Here is a 23,950-nt window from a genome sequence, read left to right on the forward strand (position 1 = left end):
AGAGATAACTAAAATCTTTAAAAAAAAACTATTGATCCGGCAACCATTATTTTGCCAATACAATGTGAACAGTGAAGATCTGAACAGCTGATTTGTGTAATAATAATAATAAACAATAATATTGTGGTTGCACGGTTGTGGTAAGGTTGGATGTTAGCAGCCAGTAGCAGCAGCCAGGTCAAATAGCCGCCAGCCTGACAGCTAAGGATTGGTCAACACAGGTTAGCTGCTTCTTTTGTTTAAAAAGCTAAAATAATGTTCTTGGTTTTTTAATTGTTTTATAGACTTCACTTCCAATATTAGAATACATATTCCCAGGGAGGGGGGGGGGGGGGTATTGGGCAGGCAGTTTAATTATTACACTAGTCCCCTGAGTCGTTTAATAAAGTTTTCTTAGCTTAACAACCTTTGAGACTTTTACTTAGCATTGATTGGTTGGTTCATTTAGTTAAGTGTCCCAATGCTTCAACCACTAATTGTAGCCTACACAATGTGTATAATAATTGGGAATGTAAATAAATTACTCAGCCATATCTTATTCTTTTAGATGCCTGAATTTTAAAAGATTTTTAAAATGACAACATCAATAATAATTAAACACAAACAAACAACCAGTCCTGGGGAAAACAACGTTTATTTTTATTTTATAATGAGTTATACTTACTTTTGACAGTCCCTAAAGAGTTGCTAAACTTGATGATTTATATCCTAACGTTCCTGGAATCCTTGAATAACGTTGAAATCAATTCCGACTACAATTAGATCACACAGACATCCCAAAATGTGTAAAACAGGGAAGGGACATTTTGCTGTTTATTATACTAGTACCAACATTTTTATTAGAACTTTTTCTTATTCGTTGCTTATCAACTTTTGGGACTTTTATTAAATTTTGATCCGTTGATTAATTAGGTTGATTGTCCATATGTTTCAATCACTAATTGTAATCTACAGAAAGGATAATTTTATGTATCATCATTTGGGATGGGCATAAAATTATCGGCCATTGTCTTTTTCCTTTAGATCCCTGCATAAATATATTAAGTATAAAATATCAATACAGGATTTTGCACCAAAAGTATAGATTTATATCCAGTGACTCGTCCCTGTATTCATGGCCGACAACATTCCTAATTGTGACAATTTCAATGACACTTTGTTTGCTTATTTATTTTATCTTTATATGCATCAACTAAATTTTGTTTAATACTATTACTCATATATTTCAAGATACACTTAGGAATCCTGGATGACCAACCCCTAAACTGTCCAGTTTTGAGCAAGACGATTCCTGTGACGTCATATAAAAAAGGAAGAGGGGAAGAAAATCTCATCCCTTTTTCTCCCATCTCTTTTGAAGAAATTTTCTTCCCACTCTTCCCTTTTTCTTTCCCAAAACGTATATGACGTAACTGGAATCGTCTTGCTCAAAACTGGACAGTTTGGGGTTTGTCATCCTGGATGTACCTCTGTGGGTTAAAAATACGATTGAAAAGTATGGATACTGCTAGTTTGAGGCAAACAAGTTTTGAGTATTTGTGTTTTTAAAACTTTAGGCAAACTGGCATAATTTATAGTCAAATGTAGCAATTAGACCATTATATAAAGTTTTCTAAAATTGTATATTTCACTGCCATTTTAACTCAAAAGTTATACCACAAAAATACTGATGAAACTAAACTCATAGAACCTATTTAAGTCTTTAAATTTTCAGTATGGCTTCTAAACTTATTAGTATCCTCTAGTCTAGAGCCAGTTCTCAGCCACACTGAAAAATCATGTACAGCATCGTATTTTATACAATTTTCTACAAATATTAAATTACAAAATCATAAAATTAAAATCTTTTAACTTTTTCATTTTAATGTCTATATAATACGATCCGATAAATAACTATACAAAAGCAAATAAATTTTCTAATGGTTTTGTGATTTTGTTATACTGAAAACTTTTAAAAATCAGGGGAAAAAAGCAAGGCTACGATCACAAATTACAGTACATGCTTGAGATTTACAATGTACATATGTCAATTGATTCAATAATTACTCTCTATTAACAGATATTTACACAAATTTACATAAAACTATCTGATTTTCTTTTTGTTGAAAAAGAATAGACATAATGTAAATCTCGACAATATTATACATTAAAAACCTTATCTAAAATTGAAAACTCAATCGTTTCAGTGTTTTGTAAATCTTAACAGACAAACATTAAAACCTCATTACTTTATATAATAGGATAATAGGTTATCACTATAATTTTATACTTTTAATGGTAAAAGCTTAAACTAAGAAGGGTCAAACAGCACTACAAACAAGGTGTGTAGGTTTGTTGGTGATGCACTTGACTTCTAATGAATCATGCAATAAAAACATCTATTTAACACATTGTATGTAAATTTGTTGCAAAACTGTACATTGTACCGTTACCCATAGCATTTATTATTTCAATAATCAGATTCTATTTTGTTGTCCCAGGAATCCTTATTCAAGGCCAAGTTTGAAATTGAAATTTTAAGGACAATAATAACATGCCTAAATCAACGATAATAGGTATCAGTTTTGTACAATAATAATATACATATTTAAAAATAATAAAAGGGCACAGTAAAATTTTTATGGAGATTAACTGTACCACGAGTCAAAAGTCCTTTCGTGTATAATATACATACATATCTTCTTTATTTTTTAAAAAAAACTTTTGAATTAAATAATTTTATCATTCTTGTTTAATATTTGCATGATATCTATTATTGTGTATATCTTCAGGGAGGGATGAGACAATGGGCTATTAATTACACTGGCAGCCTAAGTTTGATAACCATGTTATATCATTTGTTAAATAAAATATTATGAGCACTTTTACTGAATTTGAAATGGTTAGTTCAAACGTTTCAACCAATAATCATATTGTACAGATGAGGTAATCTTATGTATTCTCAATAGGGATGTCTATCAATTTATCGTTCATTGTCTTATCCCTTTATATCCCTGGTTTAGAATATACATATGATATAATTTCTACAAAACTTTCAAAAATATTATAAACTTCAGACACACAACATTCCACATTTTCCATGTAAATTTATATGTAACCAAGGAATAGGCCTCTAAAAATGATAATTTATTATTAAAAACATTTTTAATTTTGTATTATTCATTCAGAGTACCTACCCCCCCCCCCCCCTCACACAAACACAATCGCTAATTAATTTAGATTTTTCTCGAATCAGCATTTTTTACAGTTTTATTCAAAGTCACGTTTCAAAATATTTCAAACTTGAAGAACACATTTGACATTTTCCAGTTTATTTGGGTTGGAAAAAACCTATTAAGATAATTTTAAAAGTATCTTGTAATCTTTACATTTGTTATAATGCAATATAAAAAAAAAGATATTTACGTTAATCACTGATCTTATTTCATTTTCTTTGATTTTTTAAAAACCTTTTAAATCTAAATAAAGTAAAACATTTTTTAAAATTTGATATGATTTTAGAAACATCAATTTGTTTAAATAAAGTGTCAATTCAAATTTGTTGGAAACTAGCAACATTTTCTTTTTGATTAATTATGGATAACCAATAAGTATGTAATCTAATAGGGAAGCTAAACTTGGGAACATTAAAAATGCATGTTATTTTTAGCCAGGGAATATAGTCAATACTATAGATACAGGGTGGTAATTATAAATTCTTGTTATTTTTAGCCAGGGAATATAGTCAATACTATAGATACAGGGTGGTAATTATAAATTCTTGTTATTTTTAGCCAGGGAATATAGTCAATACTATAGATACAGGGTGGTAATTCTAAATTCTTGTTATTTTTAGCCAGGGAATATATTCATTACTATAGATACAGGGTGGTAATTATAAATTTTTGTTATTTTTAGCCAGGGAATATAGTCAATACTATAGATACAGGGTGGTAATTATAAATTCTTGTTATTTTTAGCCAGGGAATATAGTCAATACTATAGATACAGGGTGGTAATTATAAATTCTTGTTATTTTTAGCCAGGGAATATAGTCAATACTATAGATACAGGGTGGTAATTATAAATTCTTGTTATTTTTAGCCAGGGAATATAGTCAATACTATAGATACAGGGTGGTAATTATAAATTCTTGTTATTTTTAGCCAGGGAATATAGTCAATACTATAGATACAGGGTGGTAATTATAAATTCTTGTTATTTTTAGACAGGGAATATAGTCATTACCATAGATACAGGGTGGTAATTATAAATTCTTGTTATTTTTAGCCAGGGAATATAGTCAATACTATAGATACAGGGTGGTAATTATAAATTCTTGTTATTTTTAGCCAGGGAATATAGTCAATACTATAGATACAGGGTGGTAATTATAAATTCTTGTTATTTTTAGACAGGGAATATAGTCATTACCATAGATACAGGGTGGTAATTATAAATTCTTGTTATTTATAGCCTGAGAATTTACATTTTATAAATAGTTTCTACAAAAAAATGTATTTTTATTTAGATTTGATACAAACTTAGCTTTCAAATTTTTCAAATAACAGGTTCCTCTAAACACCCTGTATCTAATAAATGTTGAATAAACATGATATAGTTTGATAAAGGGGAGGAGTAGAGGGGGAAGAGGAATAAAGAAAATATGATTAGTTTCCTTTATGTTATTATAAAATAGAATACTTTTAGTTAGTTATACAAGGACATATTGTTAGTTGCAAGACTACTCTATAGATAGTTTTGCTTTCCCCCAAATTGCCTACCAAGCACTAAAGCCCCTTCGTTTCTTAAAAAAGTAAATTAAACATTGAGTGTAATAGGTTTTGCCACAATGCCTAACCCTACGGGGCCTACACCTGCAGGTCTCCAAGATACTCAATTAACCTGATCTAAAGTAATAAACACTAGTCTGTAACGCTAATTGGGAAATAGGATTTCTTGGCTGCTATATAGGATAAATAGATTTTTTTATAGTGCTGCATTCATTGTATTCCAGGAATCTATTTGAAATTTAAAAATTCGAAATTATAAGTTTTTTGTAGGTCGGTACGTAAATAATGCTGCTGCTGAGAGTATTGGATTTTTATGTGCCAATCATAATAAATAAGGATTTAAAATAATGTGCTTCTACTGTACAAATTTAACTTTATTGATTTCATATTTTTATTTATCGCAGCTTTTGGATGTTGTTTTCCTTGTAATATTAATAAGTATAGGTATGTATAGGAACTATAGTCAATTAACCATTCTAATAAAACCTTTCTTTCTATATCACATAAATTGTATATTTTGTGATGTGCGGCAATTCTTTAATTAAGAGTATATCCGTGTGTTTGTTTATAATATATTGTCAAATCAAGGATGAAAACAGCCATAAACGCGAAGCTCTAAAATAAAAATGAATTATTAAAGAACAATAAATTATGTAAAATGTCATAACTTCATATAGAACATTAAATTTCATGTAAGTCTAAAAATTTTTTTTTGCAAAACTGTATAAATGCAGATTACAGTAAAGGACATAATTACATTTTTAGGATTTGATTACTATGACATTTCGCTTATAATATTGTACCTTGTTGCCCTAGGATCATTATTTCAAAAATCAGATAAATAGGATAATTATACAATACAAAAAGTTCATTTGATTATTAATAAGTTCTAATACTCTACAAATGAAAATGTGTATTAGTCCTACCGGCGTCTAATTTTAGAGATTCGCTTTAATGTATGTTGTCATCCTTATTGCGCATGCTTTAGGACATAATAAATTAACAAATATTTATCCACTTTTGCAAATGTATTCTAAAGTCATCGATGGATTTTGTCATGCTTGTTGAATTGTTTTTTCATTAATAAAAACCCCATGTCATGCTTTTCAATGAATAGCTAGCTACAGGCTTGCAAGTATTGCAGATTTAGTCGCCAGTATTCCGGGAAATAAAAACTTTGAAAAAACAAAGATGACAACAATTATAAGTAGCGAATAAAAATAATAGCATTAAATTACAAACTCTGCGAAAACAAAGACTGCCGGATGAAAAGAACCGTAGAGAAATCATAGAGAAATTTTCACAAGAAATTTTCGCATACTATCTCAAATAATCCTATAAATCTCATTTATCCACAAAAATCTAATTTAACCTCGTAATTATGGGTGGACGAACTAATCTCAAGAAAAACTTTAGACAAGTAATTATAGTTTAAAATGAAAAAATCTTTTTTTCCTCATACTACTTCTAGTCTATCAGTCGAAAACGGACATTTATACTTTATAGAAGCCTCGCTTCAAATTAAATGGAGAGAATGAGTGAAAAGGAAAAGCAAACTTTTTATGCATTTAAATTAACAAAAATTGTTGGTAAAGTTTGAATGTATTAAGTTTAAAGCCTATTCAAGTCAATACAACAAACAAAAGGGTATAATCCTTTTATTGTGTTTTGAGATACATGTTAATCCCCCTTTGTATTACTATCAAAATTAATAAGGACAGCTGCCGTTATTTTATTAACACATTATAAAATCAACACCCCTCTGCAGCATGCCATTGCTTTAAAATAAATTATGGAAATAAAATATAATTGTTAGAATTGCTGTAAAAGGTACACAAATTATAATATTTTATTGGGTGGTCATAACGTCAACACAATTATACTGTTTATGGCTGTTTTAAGAATGAGGTAAGATGTATTAAAATAAATTAATAATGTGCAAGCCGATTGTCTTCCATAATAAGTATAGAGTGACAAACAAACTTTTACCGAAACCACCAGCTGTTGGGAGGTAGGGGGGTGGGAGGTTTGTTAAACTATCTATTTGTGGGATTATGGCAGCAACTGCTTACTTAATCAAGTTTGCAATCAATTTGGTGAACATAATTACAATCATTCTTACAACTTTACAAGGTTAGGCAGGGCTCTGCCGCTACCCATGCTCAGGGATGCATATCCGCGGCCAATTATAGAAAAGCGCCTCTGCTGCTGCTTTCAATCAATTGAAATATTAAGTTGTACAGCTGCAATAACTAAATTATGGGTAGCTGTGATATTTTATAATTGTTTTTGTTGCTGCGGTTGCAGTTTTAAAATTTTCGACTTGAAACGCTGGCTGCGGCAGGTTAAGCTTCGCATACTTAAAAAATACATTATCGGCTAAACCCTAAAAGTCTCTAGGGGCACTTTTAATTAGGGGACCCTCATATTTTCAGTCTAAGTTTTGAAAAGAAAAAGTAAAAAATAATTTTTTTTGAGGGGGGGGGGGGCTTCCCTATACATAATTCATAATATTGAATTATTGAGAGGAAAAAGTTTTCAGCATCTTCTAATTATTTTCCAATTCATAAAAATCAACATTCAACACTTTTATTCAAGAATTAGCTGGAATCTCTCTTTTATAACACCTTTTAAGCTTCCAAGCAGATTTAAATTTGTGGCTTAGCCGCGGCTGCCGAGCCCTTGTTTCTTGCCTAAATTTACAAAAACTAAAATAGTAAAAAAGGTAAATGAATGTAAGTGTTAATGAAAGAAACATTTATGGTGACCATTAAAAAGCTATTAACAAGTTAACTGTACCATGTATTTACATATCCTTCCCATCATTAGCGTTTAACCATTTTTTACCTTTTTACGTTATCATTGACAGAGAAAGCACTCAAAAAGAAAGTAAACAAGTCTTGTTGTCAATTGCAGGGCGCAGAGATTGATTTCACGACCTTTGAATACAAAACTTAGCAACTTACAATCCCCTTATTCTTCTTTATCTTACAATTTAAGTAAAATAATAGAAGGGGCAGGGTTTTAATTACAGTATGTTCAAGGGTTGCGGACCCTGTGCCGCCTTTTAATTGGGTCTTTGATTATCAGTCAATAGCGTTGAAAATATTAACACAGCCAAGTCGCTACAAAAGAGCAGAAAGCAATTGGCAAGCAGATGAAAAAAGTCCCCACCATTTGGGCCAGGGAGTTGTCTGGGTTTTATGTCTACATATAATAAAAACATCTGAATAATTATTTGTTATACCTGTCCCTATCTACCTAAACATTAAAAAATAAAAATATAAATACAAATTAGGTACAAACTGAGAAAAAAAACACAAAACATTTCTAACCAAAATGTTTAAAGTAAAGAAAAGAAAATTGCCAATTTAAAGCATTTGTTTAAAATTAAAGTTTCTACTTAATGGGTAGATAAGAAAAATATTTTCATGTCACAAATTTTTTTTCAATTTAGATCTTTAGGCACTCATAAATAAGAATGGATATCTTTCTATTTTGATTCACTAGCTTCGCCCCTAGCCTCTAGGGGCTTTGCCTCAAGAGGTGATCAAAAAAAAATTTAGGTGAAATTCGTAAAAGGACCAAGGAAATCTCCTGCAAAAAAAAAACACCACAGGACCAGTAGGTATATTCCCTGAAGAGTAGAGCCCATTCGGTTCAGCGGTTACCGAGATCTTAAGCTTCAGACAGACGGACAGACGGACAGACATCGTTCTACTTTGTATCATAGATGGTATGAAAATGGTTATAGGATATACGTGTATATATTGGCAAGGGAAAATTTGTCGTCAATTTAGCTTCCTAATATGAACCTCATTTATTGATCAGTTTTTCATCCATTAGGAGGGGAGAGGATGGAGTAATGGGGTAGGTGGGTGTATCGTTATTTTAGCCAGCTGCGAGTATTATTTTATCAGAGTACATGAAAATCTGGTTGCTATGATTGTTTCGATCATATTTACATGAAATCTGTTAAAAATACGTTGGTAATTAAAATAACGAAAAAAGGTTATATAAAAACAAAAAATATTTTTTTTCTTTTTTTAGCAACATTTTCTGCCTTTATAGTTTTACAATTTTTTTTATTTTTACCTATCTTTTAATGTGTTAATTAAATTAGTATGATTTATGTCATTTAGACTGAAGAGGGTGCAATGTCCACCGAAATATATTTCAATAAATAACTAAGAAGTATCAAAGACTTTTTCACTTAGTGAATTTATCTTAAGTCTTATATTTTGTCAAATTATTAACTTTTCAACATTTCTATCCCTAAATACAAAGAGAGGGGTAGGTTTCTGGTAAAATCCGTAAAGGTTATGTGTTATAAGTTAAAAACAGTAGTAGAACGATTAAAATTTATGTTAACTTTTTAAAAAATTGTTTGTCTATAGTTCTTTTCAATAAGAAATACACATTTTTAGTGAATATTATCGTTCTACTACTATTTTTAAGCCTTAAAAAGTTAAAACACACACCTTTACGGATTCTACCAGAAACTTACCCCTCTCTTTTTCTAATTGTTGTAAAAAAGGTTGATTATCGTGTTTTTCCTTGTATTTTGGTTTTAGAAATTGAAGTAATTGTTTGATAATGAGAACACAAAATAAAGTGCATGGACCAATTTTCACAACAAAATATACTAATTTGTCCAAAACAGACATATGTTTAGTTTATTAGACAATTAAAACAATTTTTAAGAAATTTAGATTGCTTCAAAAATAATGATTGGTACCTTTTTCGTCAGTTATCAATTGCTTTCTGCTTTTTATGTAGCTACTTAGCTCTGTTAATATTTTGACGCTATTGCCTGATTTACAAACACCCAATTGAAAGTCGACACAGAGTCCCCACCCCGCGTGTAGAGTGCCCACTCTATTCTTGTACTTTAATGATTCAAATTTAATTATGTCATAAAATGGAAAATGTTTAGATGTTATAGAATTCATTTAAGAAGAGTTATAAGATTTTGAAAATAATGCTTATTTTTACAGGAATCCTTCTTAAAGATTTAAAATCAATCGGATAGTTCTAATTTTATAAAAAGATAAGATCTAATATGGATGGACAGACAAATGTTTGTTGTAGAAAAGCTTTGTATTTTAAAATTAAAAACAATCCTTATAATCTTTGCTATTTAAACAATGGATGCAAAGTACATAAAAGTAAATAATTGTAGTGTATACCTAAATTGAATATTTAATGGCAGGAGCCTTGCCTTGAGCAGAAGCCTGCTAGTGGGCATGTTATTTCATGCCATGAAAACTTCCTCCAAACTCCTCCCTCTCCTCGCCTCCCAGAGTCCCCTTGTGTTCCTCCGTTCTTCTTTTTTGCTCCCATTGCACTTTCCGTATATCTTTCCTTAATTTATTTCACACTTTCTCTCTCTCTCTCTCTCTCTCTCTCTCTCTCTCTCTCTATCTCTCTCTCTCTCTCTCTCTCTCTCTCTCTCTCTCTCTCTCTCTCTCTCTCTCTCTCTCTCTCTCTCTCTCTCTCTCTCTCTCTCTCTCTCTCTCTCTCTCTCTCTCTCTCTCTCTCTCTCTCTCTCTCTCTCTTTCTCTCTCTCTCTCCCATTCTCTCTCTCTTTCTTCATCTATCTATCTATCTTTGTCATTTACTACCTATCTACGCTTATATATAATGTGCTGTCTTTCCCTTGATGGCTATTATTACTCTATGTTCTCATGAGACCAGGTATTTTTAGACCAATTAAATAGAAGAAAACAACTAATTGGTAAAGTAATTTATATTTTTAGGATCTTCTCATATTTTTATTAAATTTTGATGACAACATCGAAAATAAGAATAAATGTTTCAATAAGTAACGCAGCATTACCAAGATATGGGCATTCATAATGGAAAAGAACAATTTATTGTTAAACAGTAATAAATCTTAAAATTTTACCAAAGGACAACGCCTAAATTAAAAAAGTCATGAAACAAAATATCTCTTTAAAATATTTTTATAAAAGTAATTCAATTTCTGAATTTTATTGTTGGTAAATTGATGAATCTATTTATTAAAATAGGCAAGTTGGTTATACTTACTTGTAAGGCCTACAATTATTCTATTATTTTGTATTCTATGCAGTATGACAAAACAATTTAATATAAAACCTATGTTTAAGTTGTCCAACCAGTTAGACCCAATAAATATCAATAATAATTGGACACTTATTTATTTAATGTATAAAAGCATTTTATGATAAATTTTTCCTGGGCTCGGCAGCCGATTGTCAGCTGTCTGCAATTTAAAAAAAAAACAGCCGAAGTATAAATTTGACCAAAATAATTTTGTATTAATGTAATAATAGCTGTAATAATTTATGTTTTTTTATGTTTAACCACAATTTAATCTTTTTAAAATCCCTTTTTTAGAATGCCTCAGCCTCAGCAAATATTGAAACACGGCTGTGGCTGCGGATTAAAACTAAAGTAATCTTAGCTCCCTGCAGAAAAAAATAGCGGCTGCAGCATCGCTGTTTGCCGCGACATTAACCAGATTCTTCAGATTGTTTTTTATAGACTAAGGCTGTCAACCTTAAAAATAAATTTGATTAAAAATTTAAAATGATATTAGAAACCTGTAATAAGCATCTTTTTCATTTGAAATTATAAACTGTTATTTATTATCTACATTAAACTGAATTTGCTGTTTTTCAAAACATCAATTATAATTATATCATCTTTGATTAAGAAATTGATACCTAAAAATATAACATTATTTATTGCCCGCAGGGCTACAATCTAACTAGGCATGCTCGCATGTCCAAAATTACTAAGTTAAATGACATTGTCCGTCATTCATACACTAATATATTCTATAGCTTAAAATATTTTTATAATAGTTGCCATCTCTCTCTTCTCTCTCTCTCTCTCTCTCTCTCTCTCTCTCTCTCTCTCTCTCTCTCTCTCTCTCTCTCTCTATCTATTTATCTATCTATCTATCTATCTATCTATCTATCTATCTATCTATCTATCTATCTATCTATCTATCTATCTATCTATCTATCTATCTATCTATCTATCTATCTATCTATCTATCTATCTATCTATCTATCTATCTATCTATCTTTCATATATTTTTCTCTATTCGGAAGCATTAATTAAATTAAGATTACATATGAATTGTAACTCTCAAAAGTCAGGGAGAAAAAGAAAGGAAGTAGACGACAAATAAAAACCCCCTCCATCAATTCTCAAATTTAAATCATTACTAATTGAGACAATTGTCGATAAATTGTTGTACATCCCCAATGATGATACACAAAATTACCCTTTCTGCAGATTACAATTAAGGGTTGACACGTTTGGAAACTCACTTAAAAATGAACCAACCAATCAAACTTCGGATCTACTGCAGTTCACGGTAAAATATTGCTGGTAACGAATATTGCTAAAAATCTATGAATTTAAAAGGCTGCTAGCTGCCAAACGGCTGAACGTACAGATCATGCCCGTACGCTGTTTTAAGCGGCATAAGAAAGCCTACAAATAATCTGGAATAGCCATAAATCAATAATGCATAATTATCTCGCAGTGTATAGAAATGCGCGAAAAAGGCCTATTTTACGCGTTTTTTCTTCAGTGAAGCTTTCCCTGTGCATAATTGGATTTTGGCTATTCCAGATTATTTGTAGGCCTTCTTATACCGCTTAAAATGATGTGCGGGTATGATCTGTACGTTCATCCGTTTGGCAGCTAGTAGACTTTAAAATTCATAGATTTTCAGCAATATTTGTTACCAGCAATATTTTACCGTGAACTGCAGTAGATCCCAAACTTCTATAAAAGTCTCCAAAGTTGTTAAATCCAAAAATAAGAAAATGTTACAAAACTTTTGGGACTAAACTAAACTAACCCTAAACAATATGGCCGTAGCTTTTAAAATATAAATTACATTTCTTGTTTTGTTAAAATTGTGATTATTAGCTTGAACATACTTCTCCCTATATTTTAGCTTGTGTAGCACAATTAAATGCATTAATGGACTAAACTTCTCGGGTACGGGGATAGGACCATCAACAACATATTCAGATAATCTTATCTTATAAACTTTATGCTGTAGTTGTTTAATTTGACATTTTACACGGAGCACTAGAATTAGTAGCATTTACATTTTTGGATGTTTTGTTGTTTGGAGTATTTATTTCAATGTTTTTCAGTTCGAGGATTTTTTAAAAACATTGAAAAGTTTTGAAAAAACATTGAAAAATACATTGAAAACCTAATTATCTTGGGAATCGCTAAAACTTTCTAGTGAACGTTAAAATATAGGCTTTAAATAGATTAATTAAACAGTCATTGATCCTCTCCCTCCATGACTAAACTTACAATGCTATATGGCCATGTTAGATATGTTATACATCAATTTAATTTCCTTTAAATGAGCTTTATATGCATATAGTTTATGTCGCGCGCCGCAAATTTTTTTTACCCGCCCTGAAATCTGTTGGCAGGGGTAAATTTAGTTCCCCCCCCCCCCCCTAAAATTTACCCCCGGTGTAAAATTTTTGGGGGGATGTAATTTAAATTTTGTTAAATATTTAGTATTAAAAATGCGCGCGAAGCGCGCAAATTTTTTTTATCAGAGATTTTTTATTTAGAGGGGGATATTTACCCCCCCAAAATTGTTTGGGGGGGTAAATACCCCCTCCTAAATAATTGGGGGTGCATCACTGCATACGGCATCCCCAGGGTAGGGGTAAATTTTAAATGGGGGGGGGGGTAAAATGAAAAAATTCTTGGGGGGGCCTACGGCACCCCCAAAATCGTTTGGGGGGGGGGTAATCGCCCCACAGGGTTAAGCAATGATGCTGTGAGAATTGGTTTAAAAAATATGACGTAACAAAAAAAATTAGCCAATGAGAGGCCGTTATTGACCAATGGCGGCATGCGTAGTGGACTCTCATTGGCTAATTTTTTTTGTTACGTCATATTTTTTAAACCAATTCTCACAGCATCATTGCTTAACCCTGTGGGGCAATCACCTAACCCAATATAACCTAACCTAAAATAACCTAAAATAACCTATAAAAAGTCATTTTAAAAATACGACGGATCGCCCCTTAAAGGGCGTTGCCACGAAAGGGACTATTCCCGAAATAATTAAAAATTGCATAAAAGAAGTTAAAAATATTTTTAAAACTTGATATTTTAAAGGCTACTGAAGATAGAGTTAGTTTTTTAAAAAATAACATTTTACTTAAATGATATTTTCGATTTTTTTTTATATAATTTAATCATACAACTTTCTTTCAGGTAAGATGCAGAAAAATACATATACATTACATATATAGATGAATTACAAGGTATTTCATTTTGCTTATCCATTTTGTTTCATTAAACTTAATTTAGTTTTTATATTTCAAACATTTTATTATACATAAACTTTTGTCAACTTTTGTAGGGGGTTGTTGAAGGAATATTTTCTTGCCCTATTTATTAGGGGTGCGGCAACCCTCGCACAATAGCCTAAATCCTGTCCTGGACAGGTTCTAAATTTTAATAAGAATTGTAAAAGATCCGTGTAGCTGTTTACGAGATTTTTTATCAAACATACAAACGAACAACTTATCTATAATACAAAGTAGAACGATGTTTGTTTGTCTGTCTGTCTGTTTGTTTGTAGCGAAGGATCTCGCTAACCGCTGAACCGATCGGGTTCTCCTTTACAGGGTAGCTTCTCATAGGTCCCGGGATTTATAACTATTTTCTTGGGGGTGAGACACCCCTAACCCCCCCCCCAAAAAAAAAAAAAAAAAAAAAATTTTTAAATCTAAAACACGAAAAATTAGTTTGATAAACCTCTTTGGGCAAAGCCCCTAGAGGCTAGGGGCGAAACCGCTAGTACTTAATATAGAATAGAATAATAAAAAAATACATTTATTTTTAACATGCCTAATTCAAACCTATAAAACTAAAATGTTTATTGAGCACACATAGAAATTAGTTTAATGGAATATTTTATTTACATTACATTGTAAAGTAAAACTTTTTATTATTCCTTTATTTGCTCAGCTTTCAACTATGATCAAAGAAATAATTTATTTTAGTACCTTGTCAAATCATTAAAAAAATTAATTATATTGCTTAATTAAAAAAATATAATTAAAGCACAAAAAATGTAAAGCTTTAAAGAAGCGAAGATTTTTTGTATTTTAAATTATTATTACAAAGAATATTTAGTCCAACGAATGATAAAACGTGTTTAAAAAACTTTTAAAATTTACAGTCTAATGTCTCCTTCCTTCCTGGCTATAATAAAATTCTTCAACGCGATATTGAAAGATTTTTATGTAAATTTTCCTTTAAGTGATAAGTTCTTATTTGTGGAATTGATATACTAAGGGCTCAGCAGCCGCGCTGCTGTGGCTGAAAGAAAAAATCCTATCTTTCTCTGCAGCTGTTATTTCGTTTGGCAACTGCAGCTTCTTTAAAAGTCTCTTCTAGAAACTGATAAGATGTACGCGGCTGAGATAATGGGTGTATTTCAGGTATAAGATATAACCAACAAGAGAAATAAATATAAAATAATATTTGGGGGGCAAATGAAGAGGTCGTCAATTTTACGATGTGTTGCCCCCCAACGACAGCTGAAAAACACTTATTGGTTTCGTGATTTTTTTCCGAATTAATTTCATTGTTGGAATAAGCTGGGTGTATTTCCTCAATGGGACTAAGACGTACTTCAATTTTGAAAGCTTTTTACAATTACATATTCGAAATCTTAAGATCTATCATGTTTTAAACTTTTTAAAGGATCTATTTATTTTTTTGTGAGTTAATTAATTTCCCACTTTCTTCCACCTACTAATAGGTACTAGTTGTGACATCGGATAAAGATTATTTGGATCTTACACAAGATTTTCATGTTCTGTAATAAAGTTAAATTTGCATTGGACCAAAATAGCGGTTTCCCCTTTCGAACTCCTTACCCCATCCCCCCCCCCTCCTACTGGATGAAAGAACTGATCAATAAATGGCAGGGGAAATAGGAACCTAAATTGACGACACTTTTTCCCCTGTCATAATATCCATGTATATTATAACCCCATTGTTGTACCTTATATAATGAGTTGCTTGTACGAATTACAATAGAATTTACGCAGTATTAACCTTGCTTTGCTTAGGATTAAAACTAAGCCTTTGCGCTAATCTTTATGCTAATTTTGGTGTTCATCCACTTCCACATATTATTGCACTATTTCCATCAAGGAAAGGATAGATGGGTCAGATTTCTCTATTACCGCCCTTCCCTACTCCTTTAAAAACAGAGCTCCTAGATGCCATGGCTACAGCTGCCAGTGATTTATTGCGGAAATAAATGCACATTCAGTATTATGTTGTAATGAAAGTACGTTATGTTAATCATATATACTCCTTTACAGATAGTTCAAAACAAACAATAAGGAAAACAAAAAAAACTAAAAATGTTCAAAAAGTTACAATTTAAATATTGCATAAAGAATGTTTTTTTTTTTATTTTTTATTAGAACGAATAAGTAAAACATACCAAATAGACATTTCTTTAGAAAAAGAAGAATATTTAGTTTTTATTGCATTGATATTGACTTTTTGATGATCTTTATTTACACAAGGATGACAACATTCATATAAGCAAAGCTCATCAATCAGAAGGAAACAGAAATGATAAATTACTCTTATAGAGTGTCAGAACTTAATAAAACATTAAATTGTAAGTCTAAGCAAAATTGTACAGTGAAAGGATATACTTTCATTTTTACGGTTGATTATAGAGATGGCTTGCTTATGATATTGTACCTTGTTGTCCTAGGAATATTAAAAAAAAATCAGATGAATAGGATGATTATATTATAAAAAAGTTGTTTTCAAAAAGGAAAAATAAAAGCATTTTTTAAATGGACATACGGACTTTCTGGTAACGGTTATATAGCTGCCATCTTGCCTTATTTTGCTGTATCATTTTAAATTTTCCAGTAGTCTGTGGATTTTTTAGCTGAAGATAAATTAATTGCAATATGGTGTACTTTCGCCATATAGAAGCAATACATGCACTCTTGTTAGAAAAATAGTAGTAGTTAATATGTAAAAAAGGAAATTAATGACCTATTTTTTAAAATTCCATCGGAAGCTAATATTTTGTGATTTTTTAAATAAAAAAAATATTTATTTATTATCCTTGAAGGTGAAGCTGAATATGCAAAAATAAGCTGATTTTTCATCTCTAGTATTCTTTGGTTCAAGTATATTTATTATGCAGAAAGGGAATAAATCTTCTTTACCGTTCAACTTATATGTTCACTCAGGGAGGGATGGGACATTCAAGTGTAAAACTTACTTTGAGGACTTTTAAAAATCTTTTTTTTAGGTAGTATAAAATATTTAAGTCAAAATTATACATGTAAATTTTAAATATATATTTTATATACCTTATCTATATCTTTTCCGTGGACATATATACTATTTATTAGTATACACTTACTTATACATCTTTATTTACTAATAAAGCTAGAATAATGATATATTCTTTATATTCTATCAGTAAAAGTACTTATATTAATGTGCCATAGTATTCACATTTGCAGGAAATAGGTGCTTTACAAAATCAGACCCATCGTCTCTTAAGGCCTAATATAGCCTAAAACAAGAAAGACACCCAAAACTTTGGTATCAGAAAAACGGAGCATAAATGTTTTTAGGACAATTTTATTCTCGTTGTACTTTGTGAATTCTGGAACAGAAATGGTATTAATTGTTTCAATTTAACTCACATGTCGCGTCTGTAAAATAAAATGGCCAAATTTAATTTTCATATTTTGCCAGTTTTATTCCATACATTTTACATTTTAAGTCTGAATTTTGTATTTAATAGGAATACAAAACAATTTTTTAAAAAGTCATGGCAATTAATTTCCAGGCACAGTTAGATTTCAAGACAAAAGTCGTTCAATCAAAGGATTGGGTTGATTACAATGGTTGGGTAAGGTTTATTAACAAGTTCTTTCATTCGCAAAGTAAAAAATTTTCAATCAATAATTTAATTTATAGAAGGGGTATTTTTGATATGTCATCATTGGGGATTTAAAAAAAAAAGGTTTAAGATTCAAAATTTCAAAAAAAAATTATATAAGTATAAATGTGTATTCAAATAAATGCGTGAATGTTATGACAGGAGAAATTTTGTCATCGATTTAGGTCGCTACTTTAGTCTTCATTTATAAGTCAGTTCTTTCCTCCTTCAGGGGGGGAATGGATGGTGTAAAATGGGTGGATTGGGGAAATAGTTATATTAACCCGATGAAAGAACCTTTTATTAGAGTTGGCTAAACTATGGTGCAATATCCAAGTAATTATAAATCGATTGTATGCATTTGTTAAAAACTTTAAAACAAGTCATACTTTCATCAGAATAACTTTCATTCTATCTATATTTTTCTTATAGAAATAGGTAAATACCCCCTATTTTATTCCTATCAAAAATTGAAATCCACCATTTTTAAAATCAAATAAAGATTGGACGTATTTGCTTACAAATTTGGAAATATTTTTCATATGTATTTTCTTGTGTTAACAAATTAGGTATTTTTTACGTATTATCCGTAAAGTCGTGTGTAACCGTTTAGTGAAATGCGCTTATTAAGTCAAACTGTTCTAAATTATGACCATTTTATAAATATACATTTGGTTATAATTATGAACAGTTTGACTTTATAAGTGCATTTGACTATATATAATTCATAAATCTTATTAAAAAATCTTTGTAAGCTTTACTGCCATGGCTGATGTCATTCTTGTTTTTTCTATTGTAAAGTTTTATTTTTCTATATTTCAATAAAAGAAATGATCAAGCAAAAAAGTAAAACTCTTAAATTTGAATTGTAAGTGTTTAAGAAAGTGTTTTTAAATCCTTTTTGATGTTAAAGCAAATAGAAAAAATTGAAGTGCTATTGAGATAATGCCATAATAGACATTTGAAAAAAAAACTTCAGAAAAAAATGTTTAACCCATGTCAGCCAAAAGTTTTCTGTAGAATCAAAAAGTCAAAATTTATATTACAATTCAACTTTTGTTAAGTTTTCCTTAGGGCTCGGCAGCTGTGACTAAGCCTAAAATTAAAACCCATTTGGATGCTTTGATTTAAAAAAAAGAGGTTTTACCATGCTTGAGTCAGGTTTAGACTTTAAAAATTGTAAGGTTGTTTTTTCTTGAGGCTTACAAGCGGCTGACGCGCAGCTGCCGAGTTCTGTTTTAGATCTAATAGACTTTTTAAGTAAAATTTTCTTGGCTATAATAGACTTTGATTGGTAACGAAGCTACGATATAAATAACATGGTATGTATTCCCATTTATTCCTAAGAGGAAATAAGACTTATAGGCTACTTTTTTGAGATATAAATTTTGTTCTAGTAACCAATGAACATCTACTCTATAACTCACTTAGTCCGTTGGTCTGTTTGTGGTGCGTTGAAATACATCAAATTTGTGTAGAAATGAGTTGCAATTAAAAATAGATTTTTGAACCTCTTCTATTAATTTTTTTCTGGATATTGACTATCTACTCCTTAACATACTTTTTAAAAGCGAAGCTTTTCTATAATTAGGGTCGGTCCGTCTGTCCGTACGTCCGTCGTTACGTCCGTCCGTCCGAGATAGAAAGCTTTTATTCGTTAATGTAGGCATGTTAGAATTGTCCTATCGATTTCAAACTTTGCATGATGATTCCTGTAGAAGTTGGGTACGATTTATAAAGCGTAGCACCTCTATAATCATTACCAGAATGTCCGTACGTCCATTTTAAACATGTTGATTTTTCTACTTTTTAACAACAAATTTTTAAGTGATCTAATTATCCGTTTGATCTGTTTTTGATATATTGATTCCTGGTACAACAAAGAACAACATTATAAGCGAAACAACTCTTAATCAAGTCCTAAAATTGTAAGTATGTCCATAAACATTATCCTGTATCAAGCAGTTTTTCAACAAATTTACTTACAATTTTCCTTCGACTCTTATACTTTTATATTCTGATTATTCAGTTCAGACACTATACAAGTGTTAATGTCCGTTTTTCCTACCGTTTCAGTGCTTCGCTTTTATAGATGTTGTCATCCTTGTTCTAAAAATAGTTTAATAAAAATCAAGATATATATAGTTTATCTACTCTAGAATAAAGTTTTATTAAGTTATAATGTTAGTATATCATGAAATATTTATAATTTTGGTAGAGTTCACTATTTTTATAAAAATAAAATTGATGATTTGCTAAAGGCGTTTACCGAATCTGGGAATGATATTCGACAAAATAAAATATGTGAACAGATATAGAGAAAATTATCCATGTTTCAATTATCTTATTTCAGTACAAGCAGCTTTACCTCTAAAGGCCTCTTGCGGCGAAGGGGTTGGTTGGGGAATGAATTCGAATCACCCATATTTTATCTTTTTAAAAAAAAGTAAAAAAATGAACATAAAAGTAAACATTTTAATAAATGCACAAGCAGTTCATAAAGATTATAGCTTTTCTATACTTCATTTGGCTAAAAACGTTATAATTAAAATGGACAATAGTACTTTCTTGTGTGATTGTAGAGTTGCTACGCTTTAAAAATTGCTATTTTCTCAAGAAATAATCATACTAAATTTGAAATCAATAGGACAATAGAGATAAAATCTTTATGTTACGGAATTACGGACGGACGAAGTGTCAGCTGTTGCAACAATGTGTTTTGCAACTATTTATCCCTTCCCCAACGTGTAGGTAATAAATAAGCTTATTCTTGTACTTTTCCCGCTGAGAAAATAATCATCTAAAAATATTCTAGAATGGTTTTAAAATACTTTTTCCTTAAGCTTAAAAGCATTTTGTTTTTTAAAGCGAAACTTTTCTACAATTTGTTCGGTCTTTGCATCAGTTTGAATTCAACTTTTGCATGACGATTCAATAAAATTTCTAATTATTATGTTTCTTCAACATCAAAAGTGCCGTAACTCTACTTTCTTTTGTATTACTGTTAAGCTTCTCTAAAAACAAAAACGCCATAATTGATATACATTTTTTTGCAACAGTTTAAAACTGTGATGAAAGGGAAGAAAACTTGCATATAAACATCTGCGCAAAAACCAATAATACAATTTGCAAATTTAATTGCTGCATACAAGATGGATAGTCAGGATAGATGGATAATGCAGGATAGTAAGATAGATAGTTATTTCAGGGCCATTGCCAAGGAAATTGGGTGGGGTGGTATGAAGAGGGGGGGAGGGGACAATTTATTAACCACAAGGAGTGCATTAAGTTCATGCACACGCCTCCAGGATTGGGAATTTGTGTTCTAAAAAACATTAGAAAAGGCTTTTATTAATAGGGTGAGGGTTTTAATAGGTCAACACTAAGTTAATGTTTATAAAATTTTGGTTTAGTTTAGAGTTTAGGCTTCTGTTTTTTTAACAAGTTACTTTTTTAAAATGAAAACTATTGTAAAAATATTGTTTAAGTTAAGATTTGTTGACAGGAATTTTCAATAAATCAGAAGTTAAGATACTTTATAGTGAACTAGCGGTTGTGCTCGTAGCTTCTAGGGACTCTGTATTCGAAGGAATAGGGAAGGGCATAAAAATAGACTAAAACCATTCTAAGACTTCAATCTAAAAATGAAATAACCTTAAACTCAAACCATCTCAAGTCCTAATTGGAGCTTCCCTAAAATGAAGAACTCATTTGGCTCTGCATGCAGTAATCAAAATCTTAAGCTACAGAAAAAAACATACTACTTTATATATTAGGACTAGCTGCTACGCCCCTAGCCTCAAGGGGTCATGTATTCGAAGAGTCAGACAGTCAATAATATAGCTCAAAACCATCCCAAGACTTAGATATGAAATAAAATAGCCTAAAACCACGTGAAGATTCCCTTAAAGGGAGAATTCAATCAGTTCAGTGGTTATTGAGAACTTAAGCTTTAGGCAGTTAACCTTACTACTTTATATAATAGGATTATAAGCATTTTGTTTCTAAATTACAATATTTCTGAATCTTTTATTCTCTCAATGGCAACACCCCTCCCCCCTCCCCTATTTAAATCTTGAAGGAATTCCAGGGACTTATCAGTTCTCTATAGTATGCAGTAATAAGCTTCTCCCCAATATATGCTACTCTCAATATCTCAATAGTGTGCACAAATTAGGTGCCTTGCCCAATATATGCAGATTAGCTGGGTTCAGAGAGAGAGAGAGAGTTATGCACGTTGCCCCTAAATACAATCTAGACATTTTAACATGAATTTTAAAATATTTCAATCTGAATTGCATATATAATACAACAATTTAATAATTATAAATCTTTATTACATATATTTTTTATGATTTATTACAGATCAAGAAAACAATATTCTTTATTAATAATTTTATTTTATAAAAGTTTTCTAAAAAGCTCCTAAATGGAATAAATTGATCAAATGATTTGCAAACATAAACGTATTTTGTAATCAAAGTTAAATTTTACAACAGTTTAGCTTAAATAGTATTTAAAATAAAAGTATTTGCTAGAGACACCCAAAAAAAGATTCTTAATTGGTCTTTATCTCAATTTCATTAAGGTATAGAGTGTTAGAGAGGATTTTCCAACCATTTTGGTGAATTACTTTCAGGTGATTTTCAGCAAAGCTTATAGAATTAGTGTTGTCAGTTTAAAGGTTTACAATTGCAAAGCAAATTTGCAATTTAAATAAAGGCATTTTAGATCCCTTTAATCTTTTAAGAACATGAATGGCAATATGCATTTGTGAAAATTAATATAAGGTTTAATATATTTTAATAAAAATCTAATCAAGTTTATAGATGTTCTCATATTCCTATTGTCGTAACTACTCTATGCATGAACTAAGTTTGTAAGTATGTATGTAAGTATCATAAATGTTTAAAGTCATAATAAGGCATAGGGAACATTTTACTTACACTTTACTTCTTGAAGGATGCTATATTAGCTATTTATCACATCATATTATAGACAGCATTTTGCGGATATTAAAATGAAAAATTATAAGATTAAAAAAAGGGTCTAAGAAAACTGGTATTAATTTTTCATCTTTATTTTAAAATTCGTGGAAAATTTTCTGTAATACGATGCTATACATAATTTTTATCTTATGGGAAAGAATAGCAAAAGAAAAATAATGTTAGGAGAAAAAAGGGATATTGACTGCTGTAAACACCAATGACCTGTTCCTTAATTATAATTACCATTACCATCTATGCAATTTCTATTTGCTATATGTGTATAATACTACTTCCGTGCCATATTCTACTTCCTTTAGCTTATTATTAATGTCATCTACTAATAAACTATTACAATACAGTTGCAGGCACAGGGGCGTCCAAGCTTTTTATTTTTTTTTGGGGGGGGGGGTTAAAAACCCCCTCCTAAATGGTTAGGGGTATCTACGGCACTCCCAAGGTAGGGGTAAATTTTAAATGGGAGGGGGGGGGGGTAATCACCCCTTTACCCCCCCCCCCCCCTTAGACGTCCTTGGGCAGGCAGGTATATGGTTATAATATACTATATATTACCACTTTTAGATCATCTGAGGAAAGCATCTTTAATCAATTAGAACTCATTACACAAGATACATATGTAGATCTGATAGGGTAATCTGGCAATGTGTGTAGTAGGAAGCATATGGGTTCTTTTCAAATTTACAGGGTCACCTTACAAAATGATATCTTATTTTTAACTTTTATGCATTTTTCTATAGTAGTTTTTTATAGTTTATATAGTTATATTTTCGTTCATTTTGTGAAAACTTTAATAAATTAAAATTTATTTTTTATAATTGCTTTGTTTGTATTTTTTTTGAGAATAGGCCATAGCTTAGATAAAAATTTCAAATCCCATCCATATGAATGTAGTTAAATAATATATTTTTTTATATATACACACAGTAAACGATTAACAAAACAATAGATTGTTGTAACCCTGTAGTTTTGGAATTACTATATTTACAGGAAATTGAATTACTTCTTGTTGGACGTGGTTCTATATGGATATATATCAGGGATCTAAAGGGATAAGACAATGGCCGATAAATTGATAAACATCCAAAATGTATTCCTAAATTAATTAAAACCTGATGATTAGAAGAGAAACTTTAACGTACATTAGAGAAGCTTTGCTTTCAAAAACGTGTACCTAA

The 23,950-nt window shown here is 30.5% G+C and overlaps 1 protein-coding gene across 1 annotated transcript in view; it reads left to right on the forward strand.

Annotated features, from left to right (window-relative positions):
• LOC145304230 (acetylcholinesterase-like) overlaps nucleotides 1-23,950 on the forward strand; it is a 63,997-nt gene continuing 40,047 nt past the window's right edge. Inside the window, exon 1 of the mRNA XM_080146073.1 lies at nucleotides 1-221. The gene's annotated coding sequence lies outside the window, so the exon portion shown is untranslated. The remainder of the gene's footprint in view (nucleotides 222-23,950) is intronic.

The sequence above is a fragment of the Acartia tonsa genome, chromosome 2, assembly GCF_053477335.1.
Source record: "Acartia tonsa isolate MP-2025a chromosome 2, ASM5347733v1, whole genome shotgun sequence".
Classification (NCBI taxonomy): Eukaryota; Metazoa; Arthropoda; class Copepoda; order Calanoida; family Acartiidae; genus Acartia; species Acartia tonsa.